Genomic DNA, 24830 nt, shown 5'->3' with positions numbered 1-24830 from the left:
TGCAGGAATCTTCTCTCTCAAATTGAATGATAAATCTTTCTCTACTAGCTACTATACCCTTGGTTACGGAAGAATTTTCTGTTATAGTATTCAAAGTCAGTTTGTGAATTTCCTTCAAATATCAATTAAATGACTCTTATAGAACAAGGGTTACCTATAATAACAAATTATTGCTACTTTGAAAATGTTGTATGCTTGTCTTCAATGATTTAATGTATTTTTCTCACTCTATTTAGCTTGTCATAAAAATATTAAGGGAAAAGTATCAGCTGTTTTCAGTGAAATCCATAATAACAGCAAAATATTTGAGGGAAAGAAGAGAGAAGATGAAATACAGATACAAGGCTATATTTAATCCCAAAGAATAAGAGCATAAACCATTTTGAAACAGATGATCCTTAAGAATAGAAAGGTTGTCTTTGCTACTCATATTCACTATATAGACTCTTTTAATAATGTATTAATAACACTGGTTTTGTTAACACCTTTGTTCTGAAGCCTGTGACCTTTTGTTAGAAACTTCTTGGCACAGCAGTTCTAGGTAGCTGATACTTTGGATTCAGGTTCTAAACCATAATTCTTTCAAGAATTGATGTTGTGTAGTAATTATTTAAATTTTAGGCAAAGACAGAAGTCACCATACAGTTTTTAGAAGCAGATGGAAATTTATAATAAATTAGTCTATGGGTTGTAAAGAGACAGCTTGCTGGAATATATCCACTGCTGAATCACCATCAAACACTCTCAAAGTGCAGAAACAAGATTGTCAAGGAATTATCAGCTTAAAGTAGCATTAAATCTGTATGTTGTCTGCATAAAAATAATATTTAAGGACATTTTAGGTATTAATGTCAATCAGTGTAACCACAGACAGGAAGAAAGAATCGTAGGAGTAAAATTTTAAGGTGGATGTTCGGAGCAAATAATACAAATCCTGTTAGCCATCATCAGGAGGATTTGTCTGCTTATCTTCTGTACTTTTTATATTGAACTAATTTGTTTTGTAATACAAAAAGGCTGGTGGAGCTGTTGGTACCAACAGCTGCAGATCTACTGCACAGGCAGAGATGATATTTAAAAGGAAAATAATTATAGTCTGGGTCTAGTGCCTCAATGGAATCAAATTAATCTATATAAATAGAGTGTATCCTATACTCCTGAAATGTCTGTAGCTACTTTACACTACTCATATGTAGTGAGATTAGCATATATATGTACAGTTCTTTTATTAAAGCATGCACAGCAGCTACTCATCCTGAAATTTCCTAGATCTGCCACAAAAGAAAAGTAACTGCTCAACCTGTTAGAATTACAGGTAGTGACTGGTAATGTGTTGCAATACACAGCACATTCTTGAGAGCTTTTCGGTTCTGTTGATTATTTAATTGCTGTAGATAAACATTTTTTTTGATAAGAACATAATTTCTCCTGAGGGGGAGAATATCTGCTCCAGTGAGGTCTTTCAAGGGCTTCAGGGGTCAACCTGCATCGACATGGTATACCCTATAGACTCTAGGGGAATCTCTGCTCCAACAACTGAATCACCTTCTTTCCCTCCTTCTCCTCTGACCTTGGTGTCTGCAAGGCTGTTTCTCTCACGTTACCAGTCCACTCTCACATTTGTGATTCTGCTGGGTTTTTTTTCCTTTTCTTAAATTATCACAAAGGCACTATCAGCATCACTAATGGGCCCAGCTTTTGCGTCTTGGGGCTGACTGGAACTGGCTGTGTCTGACATGGGGGCAGTTTCTGGTGTTTTTTTATAGTAGCCACCTCTGCACATTCCCCCTTCACACACGCACACAAACACACACACACACACATACACACACACATACTGACCTCATAAGTAGGGATATAGGATATAAGTGGTGAATTGGGAAATGATAGTTCCATGTTGAAAGACAGGCATGATAGGCAGAGATAGAGCTACTCTAAGCAGTCGCAGTGCCAAAAGGAGAGAGCTGCTGCTGATCTTCCCATGACAGCAAATAACAGTATTTTCTGCTTTCTCTCTTATCAGCCTACTACATGGGATATTGTTCCTTCACTAGAGTCAAATGGTTTTATGGATTAAGCTGAGAAGTGGACAGAACTTCAATAACAAATCATTCCCAAACAGTAATTTCTCTTTTTCATTATCAGTAGCGTACACTTGACTGACAGCATCCATCTCAGCACAAATGTGTTCCCAGAGCTTCTGTGCTCTTTTGGTACAATTCATGCACACAACCTCTAAAGAATATGGCAATATGGGGACAGGAATCTTATTTGGTTCCTGATTTTATTGAGCAGTTTTTCTGCCATAACCACAAGATTTCCACCAGGATCATTCCCAGTCTTGTCTGTCAAACATCTTCAGGTGTAAACAGCACACCTCTTGCTTGCTTCAGCTTTAGGTATTAACTCAGTTCATTACTATGTAGTAAGAATAATAAATAAATTTTGGTTGTTTTTAGTTTAGTGAGTGCTTGCTGATAGAAATTTCTACTAATATTTAGCTTATGTTAGAATTATTTAGCATTGTTAGTTAAATTCACTAAAACACCTGTACTGTTCTCAAGTTATTTTCAATGCCATGCACAATTATACACGTTTTTTTTCAGTGGGGTTCTTCCCACCACTTTATATACTGAGCAGAATTTTTGGAAAATGCCTCTGGTTATTTTGGTCACCTGTCCTGGTTGTGTCTACTCCCAACCTCCCATGCACCCACAACCCCCTTGCCAACATGGCTGTACAAGCAGAAAAGGACTTGGTTTTGTGTAAGCCCTGCTCAGCAATATCAAAACCATCTCTATGTTATCAACTCTGTGTTCAGCATGAATCCAAACCACGTTGCCATACCAATCAGAAAAAATTAAGAAAATTAACTCTACTCCATCCAAAACCAGCATATTCCCTTATTCCATACCACTTACATCATGCTCATGTCCCACAACATTCAGTGTATCACTACCCACCACCTCTCTTCCTCTTCTTTAATATAATACTCAGATATTTTTCTCCTCTTGAATTAATTTAGTCCACGACTGTGGGCTTTATCTCTTATGGGACAAGAGAGGTGGTGTGTGATGTGGAGTTACTGGACACCAAAACCAGCTCAGGTCAGATCACTGCCATGCTGAAACTGCTTCTTGTAAGGCTTCTGTGTTGGTTTGGGTGGTTCCTGCTGTAGTAATTCCTGTAAATATAAACCCTACTTGTGGCTTACAAAAATTTAAAGACAAATCCATCACAATCTCCACCGATGGTCCTTTTGGCCCTGGTTTTAGGGTTTAGCATTGCAATGATCTCCTCCCCTTGTCCCCAGCCTGGCTGCAACAAGGTGCTCCTGTTACAGAATAGTCCCCCATTAGTATAGTCCACATCATAGTCCTCCATGGGCTGCAGGGGCCCAGCTGCACCAACAAGGTCTTCACCATGGGCTACAAGTGAGTCTTAGTTTCTCCTGCTCTGGCGTGGGGTCCCACCCACAGGAGATAGTCCTCCTTAAACTTGTACAACATGGGTCCTTCTCATGGGCTGCAGCTCTTCACTAGCCTCTCCAGTGTGGGTTCTCTGCAAGGTCACTAGTCCTGCCAGCAAGCCTACTCTGTCACAGGAATCTCACAGGGCCACATCCTTCTTCAGCCACCTACCTGCTCTGGTATGAGATTCTTCCATACATGACAATGCCTTCAGCTCCAGTTCTGAAGTTCCAGTTTGTCCAGTACAGAAACAACAGCAGTACCCTGGCCACCTGCCAGCCCAGACACATCGCCAGTGGCTGCTATCAAAACATTCTCAGGCACAAATCAGTAAGGAGATGAACAGTACAGCACTACAGCAAGCAGTGAAAGCAAAAACCAGCCACTAACAAGTGGCTGTAATACAGACCCAGGAAAGTAAGCCCCATAGCAAGCAAAGAAGCCTGCTGATTACTATAAGCAGCACTAACAGATGTTCAAATCCAGTACATCCAAATTCAATCAGGTACATCCCAGTCAGATCTGTCTTTGTCTCAAGCACTTTGAGCCACAAATTGGGTACCAAAAAGAACTGCCATGGTTTAACCCCAGTCAGCAACCAAGCCCCACACATCCACTCACTCACTCTCCCATCAGTGGGATTAGAGAGAGAAACAGAAAGATAAAATATGGAAAATTCATGGATATAGATTAGGATAGTTTAATAGGAAAAGCAAAAGTCATGCATGCCAGCAAAGCAAAACCAAAGAATTATTTCACTATTTCCCATTGGAAGGCAGGTGTTCAGCCATCTCCAGGAGAGCAAGGTCCCATCATGGTAGAGATGATTGGGAAGACAAAATCCATCATTCCACTCCATTACCTGGGTGTGGCAGTGTGAAAAGCAGAGAAGGCCTTCACTCTGGATAAGCCCTGCTCAACAGTAAGAAAAACATCACTGTATTAACAACCCTCTGTTCAGCACAAAACCAAAGCACAGCCCCATACCAGCCACTGTGAAGAAAATTCCCTCAACCAAACCCAGCACAAGGTGCAAACAAATCATAGGAGAAAATTAAGTCTCTGCTCAGAAACCTGTCCATGAGAATCCACTTATGTATTTAAAGCTTTATTTCTTCTTCTTGAAAGAATTCAACCCTGGGAAAAAATCAGTAATAATCTTTGTTTCTTGTTCTTCTATTTTTCTTGATTCATAAATTTTGTTTACAGGTTTCACAACCTAAATGGTTACCCAGCCTGCTAGTGATAAAGATCACAGCTGTAGGTTCATGGGGATCCAGGAAACACAAGCACCCAGAAATTTCATTGTCTGAATTTCCCTACTTGATTAGACATTATCAGACGTATAAAAAAAAAATCACCACTGGCAAGTATATATTTATAATTAATAAAGCAAATATAGACATATACACATATTCAGCTATTTTATGATCACCAATAAATAGTGTGGCAGTAATCAATAACAGCAACAATCAACAGTATTGCAGCAATGATAGCAGGAACAGATAACTGCAGCAACAACAATTTTAGAAAATTACAGGTTACTGCAAGCTTATCAGTAGTAAAGTGACTTATCAACAATGTAAGAGCAAATTCGATAGTTTAATTATACAAATGTATACAATAGCAAAGTGCATTAAAGAGATTTCAGAAGGGGAAATAAGCTGTCACTCAGCTGTCCCAGAAGTAGGAGAACTAACTGAACCAACCCCAGGGGAACTCCCAGAAGGGAAGCAATGCACTTGAGTTTGGAGCCAGCTGGGTGTCCCCAATGAGGGCTCAAGATCTCATGAAATGTTCACACAGACTTTTGAAGAAAGAAAAATGTATATGCAGCTCAGGGAGTTCTCAGAAAGAGAAGATCCACTTTTGATGAAAAATAAATCATAATTTTTTTTTTTTGTAGAGGCATAAGAGGTCATAGGACAGTACCACTTCGAGCAGCAAATAGATGATTGCAATTTATATTTTTTCAGTTGGAACCTAATAGATGATGGCATTCTCTGTTCTATGGGATAAAATTTTTATTTTTCCAGACTGTTTTCCTGTTCTTGCTGTTAGAACAGCCAATTGCAGTTACTGATTCTTACTTTCTCATGATGTTTTCCCCTTTTCCCTATCTATTTTTCACCTTTTCAGACTATAAGTCACTGTTAAAATTCTCTGGGGTTTGGCTTATTGCTGGTATCTCAGGATGTGTCTAGAATGTTTCTAGATACCAAACTGTATCAGCTGTGCTCATAAAGGATACTTCTGGTTCCTAGGTCTAGTTCCCAGTCTAGCAGTTCTAGTCTGGCAGGGATTTTCACTGTCAGCATTTCAGGAAATGTTTTTATTTCAGCATTTTTCCCTTATAACCAGAACCATAACTTCTTTATGGCTCCTCACATCAATATAAAATATAATATAATATAAAATAAAAATAAGGATAAAAAAGGGGAAAAAAAAGACAGAAAAGAAGCATGCAGTGATTTATGTACCCTTTCTTGTAGTGAATCAAGAACTTTATTTAAAGAGTTTTGTTCTTACACTTATCTGTTACTCATGAAAGAAAGTGGTGATAATGCAACCTTCATTCTTCCCTTGTCATTAAGGTATGACATGTCCTTTTCCCAGGTGGTCAGAGCTTGATTTCCATTTCAGGTAATACTTCAGCCTAGGCAAAAATTTTTCCAGAATGGCCAGCAGAGTCTTCTCATTAGCAATCAGTTTAAATTCTAATTTTTGATAACTACCTTATGCTAAATTTTGCTTTACACTGCTCTAAAAGGCATCATAAAGAAATGACAGATATCCTCAAAGCCAGTCCAATATTAACTATGACCAATATGTATAAGCTAATGATAGAATTTAAGCCACCTTAAAATAATGATTTATTTCAATTATTTACAGGGTGTTTTTTTCAATTCAAGTCTTAGAAGAGAAAAACAAAAATATATGACTGCAATCAGGACAAAGCCTGAAAATATAATATAATGCTTTTCAGTAATTACACTACATAAAAGATGGGTATTTATTATCAGTTTTTCACAGATGTCTTTGATGTTCACACAGAGTCTGTAATATTTTTTAAGAAAATGAGAAATCTGGAATCCATTCAAATTATTTCTAAGAATAAATGTTGGCAAGCAGCCCTCAGAAATTTGTGGAGTGCTTCAGAAACACTGCATTTTTTATTTGTGGATCTCAAAAGACAAAATGAAAGAATTCTTCCAATATTTACAATGTAATATACAAGAATCCTTCTATTTTCATTAGACATGACATGTTAGACCAGAAGAATGTAACAGGAAATCTCCAAACCACCACTGAATGAATGTTAGAAGAAAGTTTTAAGGAAAAAAAAAATCATATACTTTCCTCACTTTTTATTTGTTGATGATTTTTGCTGTCCTCTGACAGACAAATGATAATCCCTTTTTTTTAGATAATATTAGCATTTTAATTCAAAAGAAAGCTAATTTAAAATCAGTACTAGTTTATTTTCCAATCAATGACATACATTTTGACTTTAAATGTCAAGCTTATCTTAAGCAGAGTAGGACTAAAAGCACATCATAATGCAAATTTAGCATTTCAAATTAAATTTAATATTTTAAAAGTTTCCAAAAAAAATTGAAGCTATTCTATAAGGATCAGGTCTCCCACACATAAACAGAATTCCTTGAAGAAATATGAGAAAGGAGTGATTGGATAAAAAGAAGGTTTTCAAAGCTTCAGATTATGGTGCATAACAATTTAAAGAGGACTTCACCATGCTTTAAGCAGTTTTTCTTTGCGATTGAAAAAATGGAGATGCGTAAACCAGGACACAGGGAGTAGTTATTAATCTACTGGTAACAATAGTCCCTCACCTGAAACACTTTGCCTGCTTTGAGTGTAGCACTTTGGGAAAGAATTTTGCTGGAGAATATCAAAAAACAAGCAGTGCAAATGACTAAGGGTGAGCCTAGAAAATACTGATCAGGAGTCACTGGAAGATCTGGATTTCTTGAATTAAAGGGTGACTGATACAATTGTCTTCAAATACATAAATAATAGGTTTAATAGGAAGGAATTAGAATTTCTTCATGGAAGAAAGAAGAAATAGAGATGATACATAAAAATAAAATAGTTCACATAAAACAGATATTTTGTATCTATAAGAAACAATATAGGATCATTTTCTTGAGCTCTTTACTTTCTGAGGTTTCTGTACACTGAACACAGTACTCCATAGGTCTGTGCTTGTCATCCTAAGAGACAAAAATTACAGAATGATTAGGTCAGCTTTCCAACCTTTATTGAACTGTTTGGGGATTATCAGAAGCAATATGGCACAATAAAATGAAATATCACATTCCCCTTTTCTTAGTCTTCATATTATGAAAAAAATTACATGAAGGATTGTTTAAACATTCAGAATAAAACATCCCAGCTTCATAATATTATTCAAGATAATAAATTTGCTTTCAGAATTCAGCATAAAAGAAACTATTATTTTCCAGAGACTGCAGTAAAATATTGTGTTTACTGCACAGACCTAAAGGACCAAACCCTTCTGGATTCAGACTCTAGAGAAGTCTTGGGCAAATTATGCTAGAGTATAGGAATGTGTCTTGGCTCATGCCTCTTTGTTGACGGAGTGACAAAACTGGTTTTTGTCCCCTTAAAAAGGAAAGAAGCCAGAAGTTTCTCCCCTCTATTAGGCAAAAAAGGAATCTCATAGAGAGACTTCACCTCAAACTTAATGATAGCTAATTGGACAGAAGCCAAAAAGTCCCACCTGAGCAATTTACTAGAAAAAGAAGAGAACAAAGAATCTAATCACTTTTGTGAGGTGTTTTACCAGGAGCAAGAACCTCTTGCATCTGGATCAGTTTTTCTCTGTAAAAAGTTTGGCTACCTTGGATGAAAAATAGGCCTCCAAGGGCTTATGAGACCTGGCTTGTAGGGGCTACTTTTACTCTGGAGTTAGTATTTTTAAACTACAATTCAATGTTTAATTCCTGTAGAAATAGACAAAGCATGTTCTTACACATTTCTAGATCTTATTCAGTTGAGATCAAGCAGTGCAAAGCATTGTGATGTACTTAACACACCTCTTAACAGACCTTTCTGAAGAGATGATTAGTAAGAAATAATTTTGTGCCAAGTTCCTTAACTCTGCTCAACTGGAAAAATAAATACATGCCTCTGACAAACATACACTTCCACCCATTTAGACTTTTACCAGTCATAACAAAATTACTACAAATTCAGAACAGGATTTTGAAACCAAAAAGATTTTGTGTATTTTTACTTAAGCATTGAGTAGAATTTAAACACATGCTTAAGTAACATGCTAGCTTAAGGAAAAAGAGGAACCCTGAGGAATTTTAGTGATGCTACTTAGTTGATGCTATTCCTATCTCTATCATTTTCACAATCATTTCAGTATAAGCTTTATTTTCACTACAAGTTATTTCATTATTTTCACTGTAACCAAAACAAGATCTTTCCACAAGAAAATATTCAATAGAATCAAAAGGAAATTATTGGAGAGAAAATAATAGGTAGCTGCAAATTAAACTCAATTTATAAAACTAAATGTGCAAGACTAGCTCAGAGGAAGTGCACATATATGCAAGTTTTGAAAAGTGCACATATATGCAAGTTTTGAAAAATTTAGCATTTAGAATGAATATTTTAAGTACATATTTAAGCCTTTAGGAACATAGAAACACCAGAACAAGTTTATCTGCCATAAAAAGGTCTATGACTTTCAATGAATAATAGCTCTTAACTTCATATTCAACATTTAGGACTTGTTAAGTAAAAAGCAAAAAAACAAACAACAGCTCTCTCGCCAAGTATTCTGTGAACTAAATTTAAATTCTCTGTTTTAAATTAACTAGACAAATTGTATTAAGTGAGTGATCTCACATTGTAAAAGGTTACCTCATGATAGACATATTTAATTAATTTTAGATATGAAAATTGCATAGGAAAAGGTCATAGAAATACTTAAACATAGCATAATCAGGTAATTAAGTCTGATTATTCAGATCATCATTGAATGATTAAAATTCATTATATTAATACCTGATTAAAATAAAATTTTTTTGATCTCTACATAATTGCCTTCTGTGGTAAAACAACAAGCCATGTGGATGAGGGAAGAACTGGGGATATGATCTGACTTGATTTCAGTGAGGCATTTGTTCTGATCACACAGTTTCTCTCACAGTTTCTCTTCCACAGATCCTTTGCTAATGAGCTGCTAAGATATGGACTGGACAGAGGAATAGCAAAATTGTTGAGAATTGAATACACACCAACTTTGTGGATGTTATCAAGTTGGGAAGAGAAGTACATGAATCTGGACAGAAGACTCACACTCGGTGTGATCTCTGCAGGCTGGAAAACAGACCAGCAAGAACTCCATAAAAATTAACAAAAATAAATGTGAAATCCTGCCCTTGGGACGGAATAATTATAATCTCTAATTATAATGTGTCTACAGGCTAGGGTCTGATAGCTGAGAAGCAAATCTGATTTAAAAGTCCTGGGATTCTCAGGGCTCAATATGTCTTAGAAGTGTCTTGGCAGCAAGGAAGGGCAATAGCTTCTAGGTGCCAATCTGAAAAATGTACCAGCAGACTATGGGATGTGGATTTTCCACAGTACTTAACATGTGGTATGCCACACATGGAGTCTAAGTTTAAGAGAGACATTGATATAGACATACATGACTGTCAAAATGATGAGATATCTTAGGAAGATATGAAGAAGAAGTTGAAGGAACTGGGTCTTTTCTTGAGAACAGAAGTCTGGTCTAGTGTAGATGGAGGGGAACCATATTCCAATCACACTCATAAAATTAAAGGTAATTACAGAGAAGATGGATGAATACCTTCACAAGGATTCACAGTGACAGGACAAAAAACCACAGGCACATGTTGCATTAAGGGAAGTTCTGTGTGAAGTTAATAAATACTTCATTGTGACAACCAATAATTATTGTCATATGTTGCTTGGATAAATGATGGAACCTATCTCTCCAGAAGTGCTCAAGATCCAGCTTGAGAAGATGTTGAACTAGGCCCCTGGAAAAAAAAACTTAAGTTAGTTAGTTAGTCTGCTTTCAACAGAATTCTGACCAATTGAGCCCTGGAAGTCTATTACAGACTAGATAATTTTATGGTTCTGTGACTCTACAATGAATTATATCCTTAAACATCTGTTTTCAGGTGTTGCTCGTACTTATTTTATTCCCCTCTTACACAAGCATAGCTACTTTGTCAAATCTGTTGGAGAATGTTTATAGACATATTAAAGAGATTTACCTTAGATTAAAATGCACCCAAACCAATAAATACCTGACTTATAATGAGCTAATATGGTTATTATTTCTCTGATCCATATGGCCATACTAATCTAGAAGTTAACACAAATTCTTCTGGTCCTTAGCACTGGCAAATTAACAATACCTTTGTAGTAGTTTATGGCGTTCTTTTCCTTCCTATCATGCTATTCAATTGTACAGCAATGCATTAGGAAACCTTTTGTTTGATGTGTTGACAATGGCCATTGGTTTTCAAGAGGGGAAAATCTCAATTTATCAATAGTCTTCATAAATAAATCAAATATTTTGCAACCTGCTGCTATATTGGAAAGTATTAGCACCTGCATTTTCTGTTGTGCCATGGTCTCACATATGATAAAACTCCATCTAGGGATCTACATTGTTATATCAGCTCACAAATAAAAAAATGAGTCATAAATTTGTCATAAGACAGATTTCCTAAAAAGGTAACTGTCTGAATTAGTTTAACTCTACCTAACATTTCAGGAAAATGTGATGGCCCAAAAACCATCAGTTTAACTTGGTTTTAATTTTAGTGAGCCCCTCAGCTGAAAATATTTTTTTCATATCAGAAATTGAGTTATTGATTATAAAACAGAAAAAAAGTGTGAAAAGTATAAAATGATAAAAAAACCATAGTATTGATAACTTATCTAGTAATTTCCCTACCTTTAGGAAATTATCTTGGAACGAAGCTTCTCAATTCACACTCTTTTTTCAACATTGACACTCTCTTGTTTTTATTTACTGATATTGTTTCCTAGTTTTTTCTCTGCAGGAATTGAGTTTCAATGACATGTATCTTATCACAAATAATGATTCGCTTTGTTGATTTCACCTCCCCTCTCCTGTATTTTCTTTATCTCTTGTGTTGATCTTTTTCTTAAATCTTTTTAATGTAAATGAAACATTCACTACTTGGCCTTAGGCTAATTCATTGTAAATTAAGAATTCTGTTTCATCAGGGGATGAGGGAGGAATGATACACTGTTTTCAAGACTCGTACAATATTTAATAAATTTTGTGTCATAAGTATTTACTTTCTATAAATCTTGCTCAATTCCGAGTCTCTATAGCTCATTTATTTTTCCAGTGGCATTTTATCCTCTCTATTATTTACATGTTAGTTCTGAAAAATGCCAGTTTCAGAACACTCTTTCCTAAGCTGTCACTCTCATTTCTGCTCCTTTTTTTAGTTCTTTTTCTTATATCACAAGTTATACCACCAACCTCTCTCCAAAAATAAATATCATCAGAATGAAACAAACAAAACAGTTCATAAAAATTAAATATTCTATGAAGTTTTTATGAAGCAGAATTTCTGCCTTCACAGTATTTCCTCACTGGTAAAACTGAGTTTTAGGAAGGATGTTACTTTAGAGCACTGAAAACACAACTCTAATTAATAGAGGCAAACATGAGTAAGATAATCCTGACTATTCAAAGGTTCTTTTAATAAATCCTTTGCTTTTCACAGCCTGCAGCCCTAGACTGTGACTATCACAGTGTTTTGCTGGAACCACCTGTACCTTATTTAGTCATTTAGTTTTATTTTAATCCAATTGTGTAATATTCCCTTTAAGTAAACAGCACAATACTATTTCATCATCCTCACAAAACATTTTGGAAAGGTCTTCCTCCCTCTATCTTTTCAGGGAAGCAGAACATTATATTTAGCCACAAAAAATAAGATGAAGAAAGCTTCCAAAAAACCCAAAACTTCACTAGGTTTTTTTTCCTACATCCTACAGTAACTTGAAGTAAGTCTCCATATAATAGTAAAACTTGAGTCACTTGGCTAAACACAAGCAGTAGAGAAAATGATGTGCCTCAGGACACCCAAAAGCATCTGGTCAGTACTGACAAAAATCAGCTTTGCACTTTCCTGGATTGCAGGAAAGTACAGAACAGATAGGCTCTCCTTGGACAAGCCCATATGGCAGCAGAAAAATGTTTAGTCAAGTCAGTCCCCACCTTGTCACCACTCGTTGAAATAGAAAAATAAATGTAGAATTGATCCTCTGCCTTTTATGGAAATCTAATATTTTTATATTAAAAAAAAGAACTATGCATGTAGTCAGAATAATTTTCAAGTGTGAGTAAAACCAAAAATTAAAAAAAAAAATTTTTTTTCTTTTTTTTTTTGTATTTTTTGTAAGGCCAGCTCAAGAAAGACTATATAACTGTGATTTTACTTATCTCCAGGTTTTCATTCACCTACTTCCCTCCTAGCCCAAAACTTAATAGACTGAAATAAATTAAAAACATTCATATGAAGAGACGTTACTAGAGTATGACTTAACAGTTCAAATACATATTTCAAGAAAACTTAATTTGTATAATTCTTATCCATTTTCCAGAATTTTTCAAAAGGTCCTATTTTTGGGGGTTCTATAGCACAGTTTTTAGTTCACTGAAACAAAAGTGTGCTGTGAATTCTTTTGAGATAGCAAATACTCTAGGAAAAATGTTCCATTTATGCTTGCTTTTAGAAGTACACTTTTTTCCTTGTAGATCAAATCAGAATCATATTAAGTGTTTATTTTTCCAATATGGATTCATTCTTCTTTGTTCCTTGCAGTGAAAGTTCTCTGCCTGCACCTCTTTCTCCTGTAGCTTTAGACTTTTAGGCTCTATCTTGATGTGTGTAGAAGGCATTATACTTTATACAGCATAATCAATTTTGTTGTCATTATCTGGAATGTTTCAATCAACATTCTTATGTGTTTCCTCTTTATCTAGTCAACAGTTTCTCCAGATATTTTTACATTTCAATTGTATCAATATTAATGTTTCTAGAGTATCAGTATGGGGCTCAGCATATTTGTTTCAAGCCATATGGAGTAATTTCAGAATGACTCTGATCTCAGAAAGCACTGGAAGAAATTTTTTGCTTTAACCTCAGCAAAACTACTTATCAGAGATTTTTCTATATTGTAAATGTCTTTTTGATCAGGGGTTTTGGCTGCATTTCATAGAATTGCCTTTTCCATCTTTTCCTGCACTTCTTACTATATTGCTACATAATATGTTAAGTCTTTCAGTCTTCAAAGGTTAAAAAAAAAAAAATCTAACAAAAAAAATCCCAAACAAATCAACAAGGGAAAATTGAAGGGGTGCAATAGAAGATGACCTAACATATTTTAGTTGCTATGAATAAAATCTACCTATGATTGCAAAAATATAATGAAAATTCAAGAGACAATCTTTCTCTGAAAACAGAAAAGGAAGTCGTTTTGAGCTTGGCAGTTTAATGACTCTGGTTTATAACTGTTCTTTCACCTCTCCACTCTATTTCCTTTAGCTTTGTGGGAGTTTTTTCTTCTTTTTTTTTTTTTTAATTTTTTTTTCCCTTCCTCAAATAAAGAGAATAAAATTGAAACCAAAAAGTGTTTCTTGAAATTCAAAATTTTTTCATGATAAAATATATTACTATGCAGAATATTTCTCTCACTTTTTGGATAATCTTTGCATGCTGAAGGAATATGTTCCTTGTGAACATTAAGAGTCTAAAACATCTGCTGGACATAAAATATTATTTTAAATCATTTTATTTACATTATTTCACTAACCTAGGTTTCACATTTCATGCCTTGGTGGTTTGAAAGTTGTTTATTGGTCTATTTTTCTTATCACAGAGGAACATGTTGAGACTTCTTGTCACTTATCTGTCTTCAAGGACTTGTGTACCGGACTTACGTAATTTTTTTACAGCAGATCCATTGCCTTTGTTTTCACACCACCAGAGAGCACTGTTGGATCATTAAGATTTGGCTTTTTTTCATTCTAGATGCTAGCTTAAGTAATGAGAAATAGGCATTCAAATAAAGCTTTGCTAAATATTCTTCTTTACCTCATGACAAATGTAACGAGCACATAAGGCATAATAAATCAATTCATTTTGTATTTATAGTTCTGCATTCTTTCAACATCTTTCCTTTTAATTAATGAAAGAACAGGTATTACCAAAGTTACAACTAGTGATACAGTTTGCATTTTTAATTTTTGTAAATTTTCTTTTACTCACTAGTCCAGCTGTGACTTGTATCCCAGGAAAACTGCAAAGATCATATTTGCTTCTTCATTCAGGGGAACAAAATCATCCCTTACTGCCACAGTAAATAATGTAGCATAGAGCTGAAGACCATGCTGCAAAAATACCTTGCCCCTCTGCCAATCCCAGGTGATTAATGCAACAGCCACAGCAAAGATCAAGGAAAATGTGTTTAATGGAAAAAAAGGTTGTAAGCTCAACTTTAAAGGAAAAGGAAGAGAGTAGTAGCCTGCTCTACTAGTTTCAATTTTTTTCAAAACTGGGAACTACAAATCTTCAATAGGTTAGGAAGTCACTGTGTGTAGGTATTTGCACTTGTGCCTGTGCCAGCATACACGGGTATATAGCCTTGCATAAAAGACACAGAGGTAGAACAGATAAATATATTTTCAAATCTCTTAATTTTGCAAGGAAGCAAAGAGCAAAGGACCTTTCTCCATGGGGTTATGAAATTAAGCTTTTCACTAAATTGACAGAGCATAGTTTTGAGACCTTCTTCATAATTCAAAAAGGAACTATTAAGTGGACCAGAAAACTATTCAACCTCTTGGTGTTGCACAGTTTTAGCATTTCAGTTTTGAAGATATTTTCAGGTAATGTTTAGGATTTTTCTAATACAGGTGAATAAAGTCTATGTAAGGTCTTAACTTTTTCTTAGATTGAAGATGTTACATTTTAAATTAAATGTCTAAATGCATTTTTATTTTAAAATTTGGTGATTTAACAATGCTGGAGGAATTGAAATGAACTTTAATTAATTATGAGATTTCTAATGCAGTCTCATAAGAAAAAGTTTGTAAAAGTGCTGCTAGAAAATTAAATGTATTCTAGGAAAAAGTCTTCTGGAAAAATACATGTCATAGTTTTCTTACACTAATAAATTTTCTTACCATATTGAGTCTTTGATATTGAAATGCTTAAGTATCCATTCTACTAATAATTTCTATATTTCAGTTGTAGCACACACCACGAAAAAAGTCCTGTTTTTCTTTCCTGAGCATTCCTTATAGCAAACTCTAGAGTGAGAAAGACTGCAAAACCATCTTTCACTGTTTCTGCAGTATAGGGTTTAACAGCCTTTTCTTTTTAAAGCATCTGCTAAGTAAGCATTTTTCTTTCTCATCATCATAAAAAAATCTTCTCTGTAATGAGCTTTCTCCTGTTATCCACAACTAAGGTGATATAGACTATATTGAATTTTTTGAGATTTTCCATTGGCACGCTTGTTTAGACAATACTAATGCTTCTCCTTCTGCTTGAGCTTTTAGCAGATAAAATGTGCATTGGAATTTTTGCTTGGGTAAGGACTTCAAAATATCTATGTATTCAAATGAGAAACAGGACAATGATAATCTTCTTAACCTGTTTTCTTGATTATTGCATTTTCTGTTGCTGGAGGTTTTTCATATGTATATAATACATTATTTATGTTTTAAAATGTTTTTAAAGACCGTAAAACTCAAAGTAGTGAAAATATGTTGTCTATAAATAACAGAGTAGAATCACAGAAATGTTAGGGTTGCAAAAGACTGCTGCCACCTCCCTGAACACTGTTATCCAGTACACTCTTGGTATCCAACCTGAACCTCCCATAGCACATCCTGACACCATTTCCTCTTGTCCTGTTCCTTGTCACCTGGTAGAAGAAACTGACCCCCACCTTGTTACAGCCTCCTGTCAGGCAGTTGCAGAAACCAATAAGGTCATCCTGAGCCTCTTTTTCTCCAAGCTAAACATCCCCAGCTCCCTCAGCTTCTCCTCATCAAACTTGTGCTCCAGACCCTTCATCAGCTCTGTTGCCCTTCTCTGGATGCACTTCAGCACCTCAGTGTCTTTTTTAAAGTGAGGGGCCTGATTTTAGTAACAAGGTTTTAGGTATTGCCTTTTCTTGCTGTAAAAGTGATTAACCATTTAAATAATATACACAAGGAAGATGAGGATTCTTTACTGTTTGACATCTTATAGATGCTGAACACCTGTTGAGAACATATATTTTAATTTAAATTTAAAATTTTCTTATGTCTAAGAATCTGGATTTTTAGGATCTCAGTTTTTTTTACCTTAAAATCTTTGTGATGCCTAAAAGCTAACAGTTGAAATAGCAGCAAAATCAGCATTAAAAAAGTTTTATCTGTAGTTCAAGAGACTCCACTGTCTACCTCTTTCCAGATACATTGTGAAAGCGTAAACCAATATTTGAGGTCAATATAAATTTTGGTCAGAGTTTGAAGTACACCATTTCAATCATGATTCAATTTACTGGTTTTGAATTAAGAAAATAAAAAACTCCAAAACTGCTTCATGACATTTCTTTTAAAACCACATCCATCTCTCCTCAGTAGAACTTGAAATCAGTAGTTCTATTTAACTTAAATTGAACCTCAGCTGCATGCACAACCACTGCCACCTTAACTCTGATAAGCAGTAGATGACAGCAGTGTATACAGGGAAGCCCAGTTCAGTGAAGGTGTTTCTAAAGACAGCTCAGATCCTCTGACAAGATTTGTTCAATTTATTGAAGTAATGGGTTATGTTTTAAGAGAGTTTAAATGTAAGAACAAAGGACCTTCTGCCACAGGCTAGTCTATCATCTCCTTTTTACCTTGTGTGATCACAACAGGTCTCATGTTCTTAAGCCAGGTTTTAATATCCTTCCTATCCTATCCTTATTCCAATAAGGTCCCAACTCTACATTTTTACATGACCCTATGGGGCTGGTAAGTTTCTGCTATAATAACTTATTTCTCCTCCCTGAAAATCCTTTCTCAGTAATGGCATTAAAATTAAAATTTTCTCCACATCACTTGTGAAAATCAAGTATTAAAAAGAATCTTAATAAGTGCAATCATACTTTAATCCAAAACCATTCTTAGTAAAGCTCTTTAATCAAAATTCTTTCACAATGGTGGCAAAAAAATAGGACTAGATTTATCAACTTATTTAAATGACTTCACAGCAAAAATAGGTCAGTGGGATGCAAAAATCCCACTGTTCTTATCCAACTAACTTTGTCTTTTGCTTTGAAACTTTGTATTCATTCGACACTTACAAAGTCTTTAAATTAGCTTTTACTCAAAAAGCCACTTATAGATTCTTAGGTAAAGACCTTCACACTGATTGCAAAATCTGCTGGCTTGAAGAAATTATAATGGTAAAGTCATCACATTTTGAAAGGATAAAGTGATGTGCAATTTGCATTTGATGTAAAAGTTAAACAGACAGCCTTTCTAAGCAAGCAACTGCACTGACACTGTTCAGACATCTGAGTCTTGCAGAAGAATTTTGTGTGTGATTCTGAGTCCACAATCCTCTCTAAAACACTAAAATGCACTGTCCACTTGTCTCTTCTGCTTTTCCTGCCCTCTGTTTCTCTGCTATGCTCTAGGCAAGAGCAAAACTTGTCACCTTGACCCTTGTAGAAATGTTAATGATTTCGTATTGAAGGACAATATTTCATAAAATATAGAGGTGCACTGTGAATATAACTTCTAGAGCATGCAAAAGTTTAAAAGACAGTTTAAAAATGCTCTATGTTCCTGTAGAAAGAAAAAAAAAATTATAATATGTATGCTCTTTAAATTTTACACAATGAATCATCTAATTATAGGAATGCGGAACATTTCTAAAATAAAAATTTCTTAACTAAAAAAATAACTTTCTACAAACACTGCAGAAATGAACCCTAGTAGAACAATTAAATGGTTTCATTCCTTTAATTTCTCTTTTAGGTTGAAAATCTTTTGTCTTCTCCAAATTTAAAGGCATTGTATTCCCTTTCCTAGTGCAACACTTGCTTCTACAAGTTGTTATAAATCTTTTGTAAGATGCTAAGCAGCAGAGGAAAGCCTAAAGGAAGCTCAGTAACTTAAAATGGTATCTTCATGAAAGAAAAAATTCATCTTACAGATTAAAGTATATAAAAATGCATAGCTTAACAGTTTATAAATTCAGTTCTGTAACTGTCAAACTTCCTTTTGACACAGATAGGGCTCACGAGAGAAACAGTATTTTACACAGCAATAACTGAGCATGTATCTCCAAAAACTCTTAATGAACTATAAAAGAAATGCATCTGTGATTTATCTTAAACTTTTAATGAATTAGGAACTAATTTCCTACTTTGCCTGGACTGTTCCAGCAATTTATCTGCATTGTTGTTACCTAGTCACAGGATTAGTTCAAGCAGTCTATGGAAACAAAATATTTTATAAAAAGCTTCCACAGTACTATAGCTGCTTCCTAAGAAACACAAACTAAAAGTCCCATTTTCATGAGTGTGCTGGTCTTGGCTGAGGTAGAGTTAATTTTCCTCACAGTGGCTGGTGTAGGGCTGTGTTTTGGATTTGTGCTGAACACAGGGCTGATAAAAAAGAGATGTTTTATTACTGCTGAGCAGGGCTTGCATAGCACCAAACCATTAACTGCTTTTCATACTGCCCTGCTGGTAAGGATGCTGGGGCTGTGTGGGATGTTGGGAGAAGACACAGCCAGAACAGGTGACCCAAGGGATATTTCATACCTTATAACATCATGCTCAGTAGATTAGGTTGGGCGAAGAAGAAAAAAGGGGGGTACATTTTTAGTGTTGGTATTTGCCTTTCCTAGTTTCCATTGAGTGAGATGGGGCCCTGCTTTGCTGTGGGTGGCTGAACACATACCCCTGGGAAATACCTCAGAACTAACTTTTTCAGGATTACCACTGAGTAAAAGTATATTTTTTAAATATTTCAGATTGCTTGACTGACAACAGTGCAAGACTAAAATTGCTATACGAAGGCCCCTCTTTTCCCAGATACTAAACTTTTATGATCATGGTAATACTACTTTTAAAATAACTTATCTCTTGTGTTGCTCCCATTAATTCTTAAAATATTTGAGGAATGAAGATGGGCTGGCTATCTAAACAGTGTTCAGAATACAGCTCTCAGAGGCAGTTATCTGCTCAGGAAAGACAATTCTGAATGAGCATAAAATCAGTCATCCATGAATATTTTAGACTTGACCATCTTATCCAACAGTTCAGAAAACCTATAAGCACTCAAAGAGGATTTCTGTCTGTGACCTAAGTACCAGACACTCACTCTGATGATATTTAAGTGACAAAGCTTTCATCCCTGTGATTTTCAAATTTGTCTTTATAACAGTGTTGTTATTATTTTAGAAAACATGTATTTTCTGGACTCTGGATAAGCAACAATTTCTTCAATACTGTAGAGAAAATGGAAAAGTCTAAAGCCAGAAAATAATGTTCTTTAGCAAGACATGGATTCAGGTCAAGTAGACCAAGCTGGAAAAAGCACTCATATAGCTCATGCCAGTTTTTAGCCTGTAATGAAAAGCTCTGACCCTAGCATGTCCTCCTCATGTAGCTGCAGAAGAAGAAAACCTGGGAACTAACGAGATGGAGCCAAATGTGTGACTCAGGTCTCTACATGAAGAAAATTGTGACAGCCTTTGGATCTTCCCAGAGACATTTTGCTTCATTCTTGTGTTAATGCCAAAATTCATTTTAGAACATATCCCATTACAAGCATTTTGGGTGTCAACTGCTGTGAACATCAGTGTTAGGAACCTAGATCTCACTCTTCACTGCAACTTACTCACCAGGACTCACAATCCTTCTTCCTAAGACAAGACTTTTGGCAGCACAACATTTTGCTGTTTGGGTTGCAGTTAGGTCTTGATCATGTGAGGAGATATCATTGATGTTCCCAACAGAGATATTGATAGGAGAGAAGAGTTAGCTCCCAGAATATACATACAGTGAAACCTCTTTATTGGTGAACTTCAGGATTTTGGGTGGCTTGTTTTTTTGAACAACGATGGTGGGTTTGGTTTTAGTTTTGCTCTTGTTTATTGTAAATATATATGTATATTATATATAGTTACTGTACTTTTGTTGCAGCCTTATATATCACCTACAATAAAAAAAAATATTTATTCAAAAATCCAGAATATATTGTCTTTATGCTCTTAGTTTACATTCTACTATAGCCTGAAGCTTATGCCTCTTTTATGTCATGTTATTCTGTTAAAGAGGCACTAAAATACAGTGGAATATTAATAAAATATTGAGGTGCACTTCCTAAAGATTTTGAGGAAAAGTGAACTTGAACTTTTCAGTAAAGTGAACACGGAAAAAATTAAAATTTTTTCTTTATTTAATGAGGCACAAATCAAATAAAGTATCTGCAATCTAAGATAACTCAAACATTCTACAAGACTATTAAAAGAAAATTAATTTAGAAATCAAAATATATTACAGAGATTTCATTTGTTTCTATGCTGTCACTAACAATCTCTTTTTTTATGTCTGTACATCTGAACATCAGTACCTGGATCCACACAAAGTCATAACATCATTAAGCTGAAGTTCACAAAAGGCCAAGTTACTGCTGTTATTCAGTGATTACTGAATATTAATGTCCTTTCAGCTTCAAATATCGTAATTCTATGCTACACAATCATTTATCCATGTATTTCTTGGGGAGGAGTTAATTCGCAAAAGATAGTTTTGAACTTTGTTCTTGAACTGCCTCATTTATATTTTTTCCCATTTCATTTAAAAAACCCCAAATGAACAAGGATACATGCATATTTTTTTAGGCAATTCAAATCATTCCTTGTGTTTTCAGAGGTGCTATGAGCTGTTCAAAAATACATTGTCTCTCATCAGGTGTTGGCACTGATACATACTCCAGCTATGTAATTCATGCTACCAAAGCTGTTTGCACACCTGCATGACTGGATGTCCATTAATCACCTCATCAAACACATTCCTTTTCATTTGATAGGCACACATCCCTTTGCTTGATGGATGACACAAATTGTCTCAATTCACATCATCCAATAGATAAGCTCTTGTTTTTTTAAGTGTGTATCAACTGAATGATAGAAACCCTTTCCTCATAAAGTGTTAGCAGGTTAAGTGTATGTTCAATAACTATTTTTCTCCAGAAAATATGTGGCCTGTTTCCTAAGAATGTAATAAAGAATAAGCTCTAGACAGAGTTATTAGCAGTTTTGCAGAAAAATGAGATTGAGAATTTAAGAATTAATGGAGGGAAAAAACTGAATTCTCTTTGCTATTAATTTCATATATGGCAGGAGAAGACTTAATTTGTGATAATTTTAGGAGATTGCAGTGTTTAGGTTGGGATTTTTTTTTTTCATAAATAATAAAGTACATAACACATTACTATACATGCTGTGCAAGGAAACCCCAAAGTCATCCAAAAAGAGAATTTTTAAACCTATCTTATAAAGGTCTAAGAAAGTAATATGACATTACCAATATAGCACGGTGCTGAAAAGAAAACTTTATGCTCTTTACAGACTGCAAAACCTGCCATAACTATGAGCCATTCCTTTTTCTCTTGAACTTCAAATCATTAAAAAACACAAAGAAGAAATGAACAATTTATTCTTGCATTGTTAGATAGATGATGCTTTGATTTATGTATGCAAAGCACAGAGAAGAAGTAATGTACATACAATAGTAAAACAAGATCCAGTGGTTGAAATTGTAAACTAGAAGTAGGTATAAATTTCCCAGCAACTATCTCTTTTTGGGGTACTCTATGTTCACAAGAATGACTTCATGGTTTTAGCCAGAACTGGAAGAAAAAAAAAAAAAAAAAAAAGAGTCTTTGATATTCTGTTCTGGGTCACCTTGTTTTGCGTATTTCTTTCTTGATCTCCACTGGCTTTGCTAACATCTGAGTCTTGCTTTAAGCTTGCTGATTGCATTGAGTTTGTATTTGCTACGCAATAAGCTGGCACTAAGAAGGATTTTGGTCTTTAATCTGGTTCAAGGGATGTTAAGCAGCTCTGATTGCAGCCATAGGCAATACATGTACTAAATGAGATTGAAGGACAAATTAAAATAAATAATGTTTGAGTAAATCACTTTGTCCCAGTTAAAGGCATTTAGCAATTTTATTTTCCCTTGCAAAGCAGGTTTTAAAGAAATTAACAAGTGTTTTCTTTTTTTCTGATGTAAGTGTAATGAATCTTTTTCCACAATGGAAAACTAACATCAGTGAAGTTGTTTTTCTCCTGAATGTATTACAATAGCTTCAAACCTTTTGGGTAGAAAGCTGAGGAGAAGTCACACATCTGTAAAATATAATGCTGTATTTATTGCCAAAGGCAAAACACAGGAAACTGGTTAAATCTTCCTTACCAATCATTGTTGGGAAAAATTGTTGGGAAAAGCTAGAAAAGATAAAGCATATGGCTTAAACAATATATTACAAGAAGGAAATTAGTAAAGCAACTAATATTTTTCAGCATTTATCTATGTTAGGTAAAAAGACATGATAATCAGATAGACTAAACCTTGTTGGGTCACAATTTCAAGGAGAAAAAAAAATATAAACCTTACAGCCCTTTGGAACCTATGTTCATCAATTACTGCTCTGCCTGTGAATATGTTTGAATAGTTCAACGTCTATAAAATATGAAATGTCAAAGCAGCATGTGAGCTTGTTCAGAACAGAAAAGTGGTTACAGAATATGAGATTCAGAATTACTTCTACATTACATAATTCACTTTTTAATTATGGAATTTATAATTTAATACTGCATTACTACTAAAACTTTTTCTTTATCATCGTTAGAGATAACTGAAGGCAAGATAGGTCAGATAGGCAGAGTAGTTTTCATAACCAGGAAAACATAAAGTTCTGAACTTTTATATCAGCATAATACAATTTTTATATACCAATACCAGAGGTTAAAATACTTTCTTGGCCACTAAAGTCAGCATGGATAACAGGGAGAATTTACATATGGGACAGTATTTATTTTATCACCTTTCACTGTAATTCATAAGTCCCGATAGGTCCAAAACATGTTTCAATCAATCAGTTAGTAAAACTGCTTATTTTTCATTTTTTGCTAAAATTAACATTGATTTGGTAAAATTTTTAAGTCAGAACACAGAAAAATGTTGCAATAGGTATATCACATTTTGCAGTTGTGACATGTTGAAAGCATTAAATATAGACAAGTTACAACACTCAGTAGTCTAGGGACCCTAAAAATTTAATAAGCTGTAGCTGCGGGCAAGAATCTAGCAGCTGCAGGGACAGTAGAAAAGGGAAGTTCTAATCTATTGGCAGCATGTATTTTGTTGGCAAAAGTAATGTATCTTCATAACTATTCTTTCTGACTCATTATTGAAAGCTCTCACAAATTTTCATCAAATGCATATATCTATTTCTTTTTTTTTTAATATCTTTTGCCATAGTTGCAGTAGACAAAAACTCATACTCCAAAAAATCTTATTTCAGTGATTAGGAAATATTAAGGAGATGAATACTTATTCTTTACTTTTCTGAACACAGTCCTCTGTTCCCAATAAACCTTTTATGACCATTGGATTGATTTTCTTGAGCAGTATATCTTTTTCACAAATCTTCAGTAGGCAGAAGCTATGTTCCAAACAAGATGCTATTTAAAGAAAATCTTCCATTCAGTCTTATGGTAGTCATGCTTAACAGTCAATGCATAAACAAAAGTCACAAGACATTCTTTTAGCTATTTATTCAGATCTACACTTCTACTTTATTCTGCAGATCTGCTGAATTAGATCACATATACTGTGGTCCTAGAATACTTACAGCACATGGATTTTCTTTCCTACCACAGCAGTGATATTTGGGGTTGCAGATCAAAAAGTGGTGTTCATATTTCTGACTAATCTGAAATCTACTTTAGCTGAGTCTTAAAGAGCCTGAGCCTTTGTAACCAACCAGAGTTCTGAAAAAACCTGTGATATATCACGAGTTAGATTATGATGTTGTTATTTCAGAATCTAGGTTATGCACTGTGAATGAAGAATTCAGCTTATAGGGTTGTTAGAAAAACCCCATTGCAGAAGTCCCTCATTCCAAAAATACTTCACTCACATTAGGCTGATGCTGCAAGAGATGAACAGACTTTCCTGCTGCAGTTAAAGTCTCCCTAGAAGCAC

The 24830-nt window shown here is 34.7% G+C and overlaps 1 protein-coding gene across 1 annotated transcript in view; it reads right to left on the bottom strand.

Annotated features, from left to right (window-relative positions):
• The window catches only part of ZBED4 (zinc finger BED-type containing 4), a 914269-nt gene that overhangs the window by 762598 nt on the left and 126841 nt on the right, over window positions 1-24830 (bottom strand). The gene's annotated exons all lie outside the window — the stretch shown is intronic.

The sequence above is a fragment of the Serinus canaria genome, chromosome 1A, assembly GCF_022539315.1.
Source record: "Serinus canaria isolate serCan28SL12 chromosome 1A, serCan2020, whole genome shotgun sequence".
Classification (NCBI taxonomy): domain Eukaryota; kingdom Metazoa; phylum Chordata; class Aves; order Passeriformes; family Fringillidae; genus Serinus; species Serinus canaria.
The sequence above is the reverse complement of the archived record's forward strand: the minus strand, read 5'-3'. Positions and strand labels throughout refer to the sequence as shown.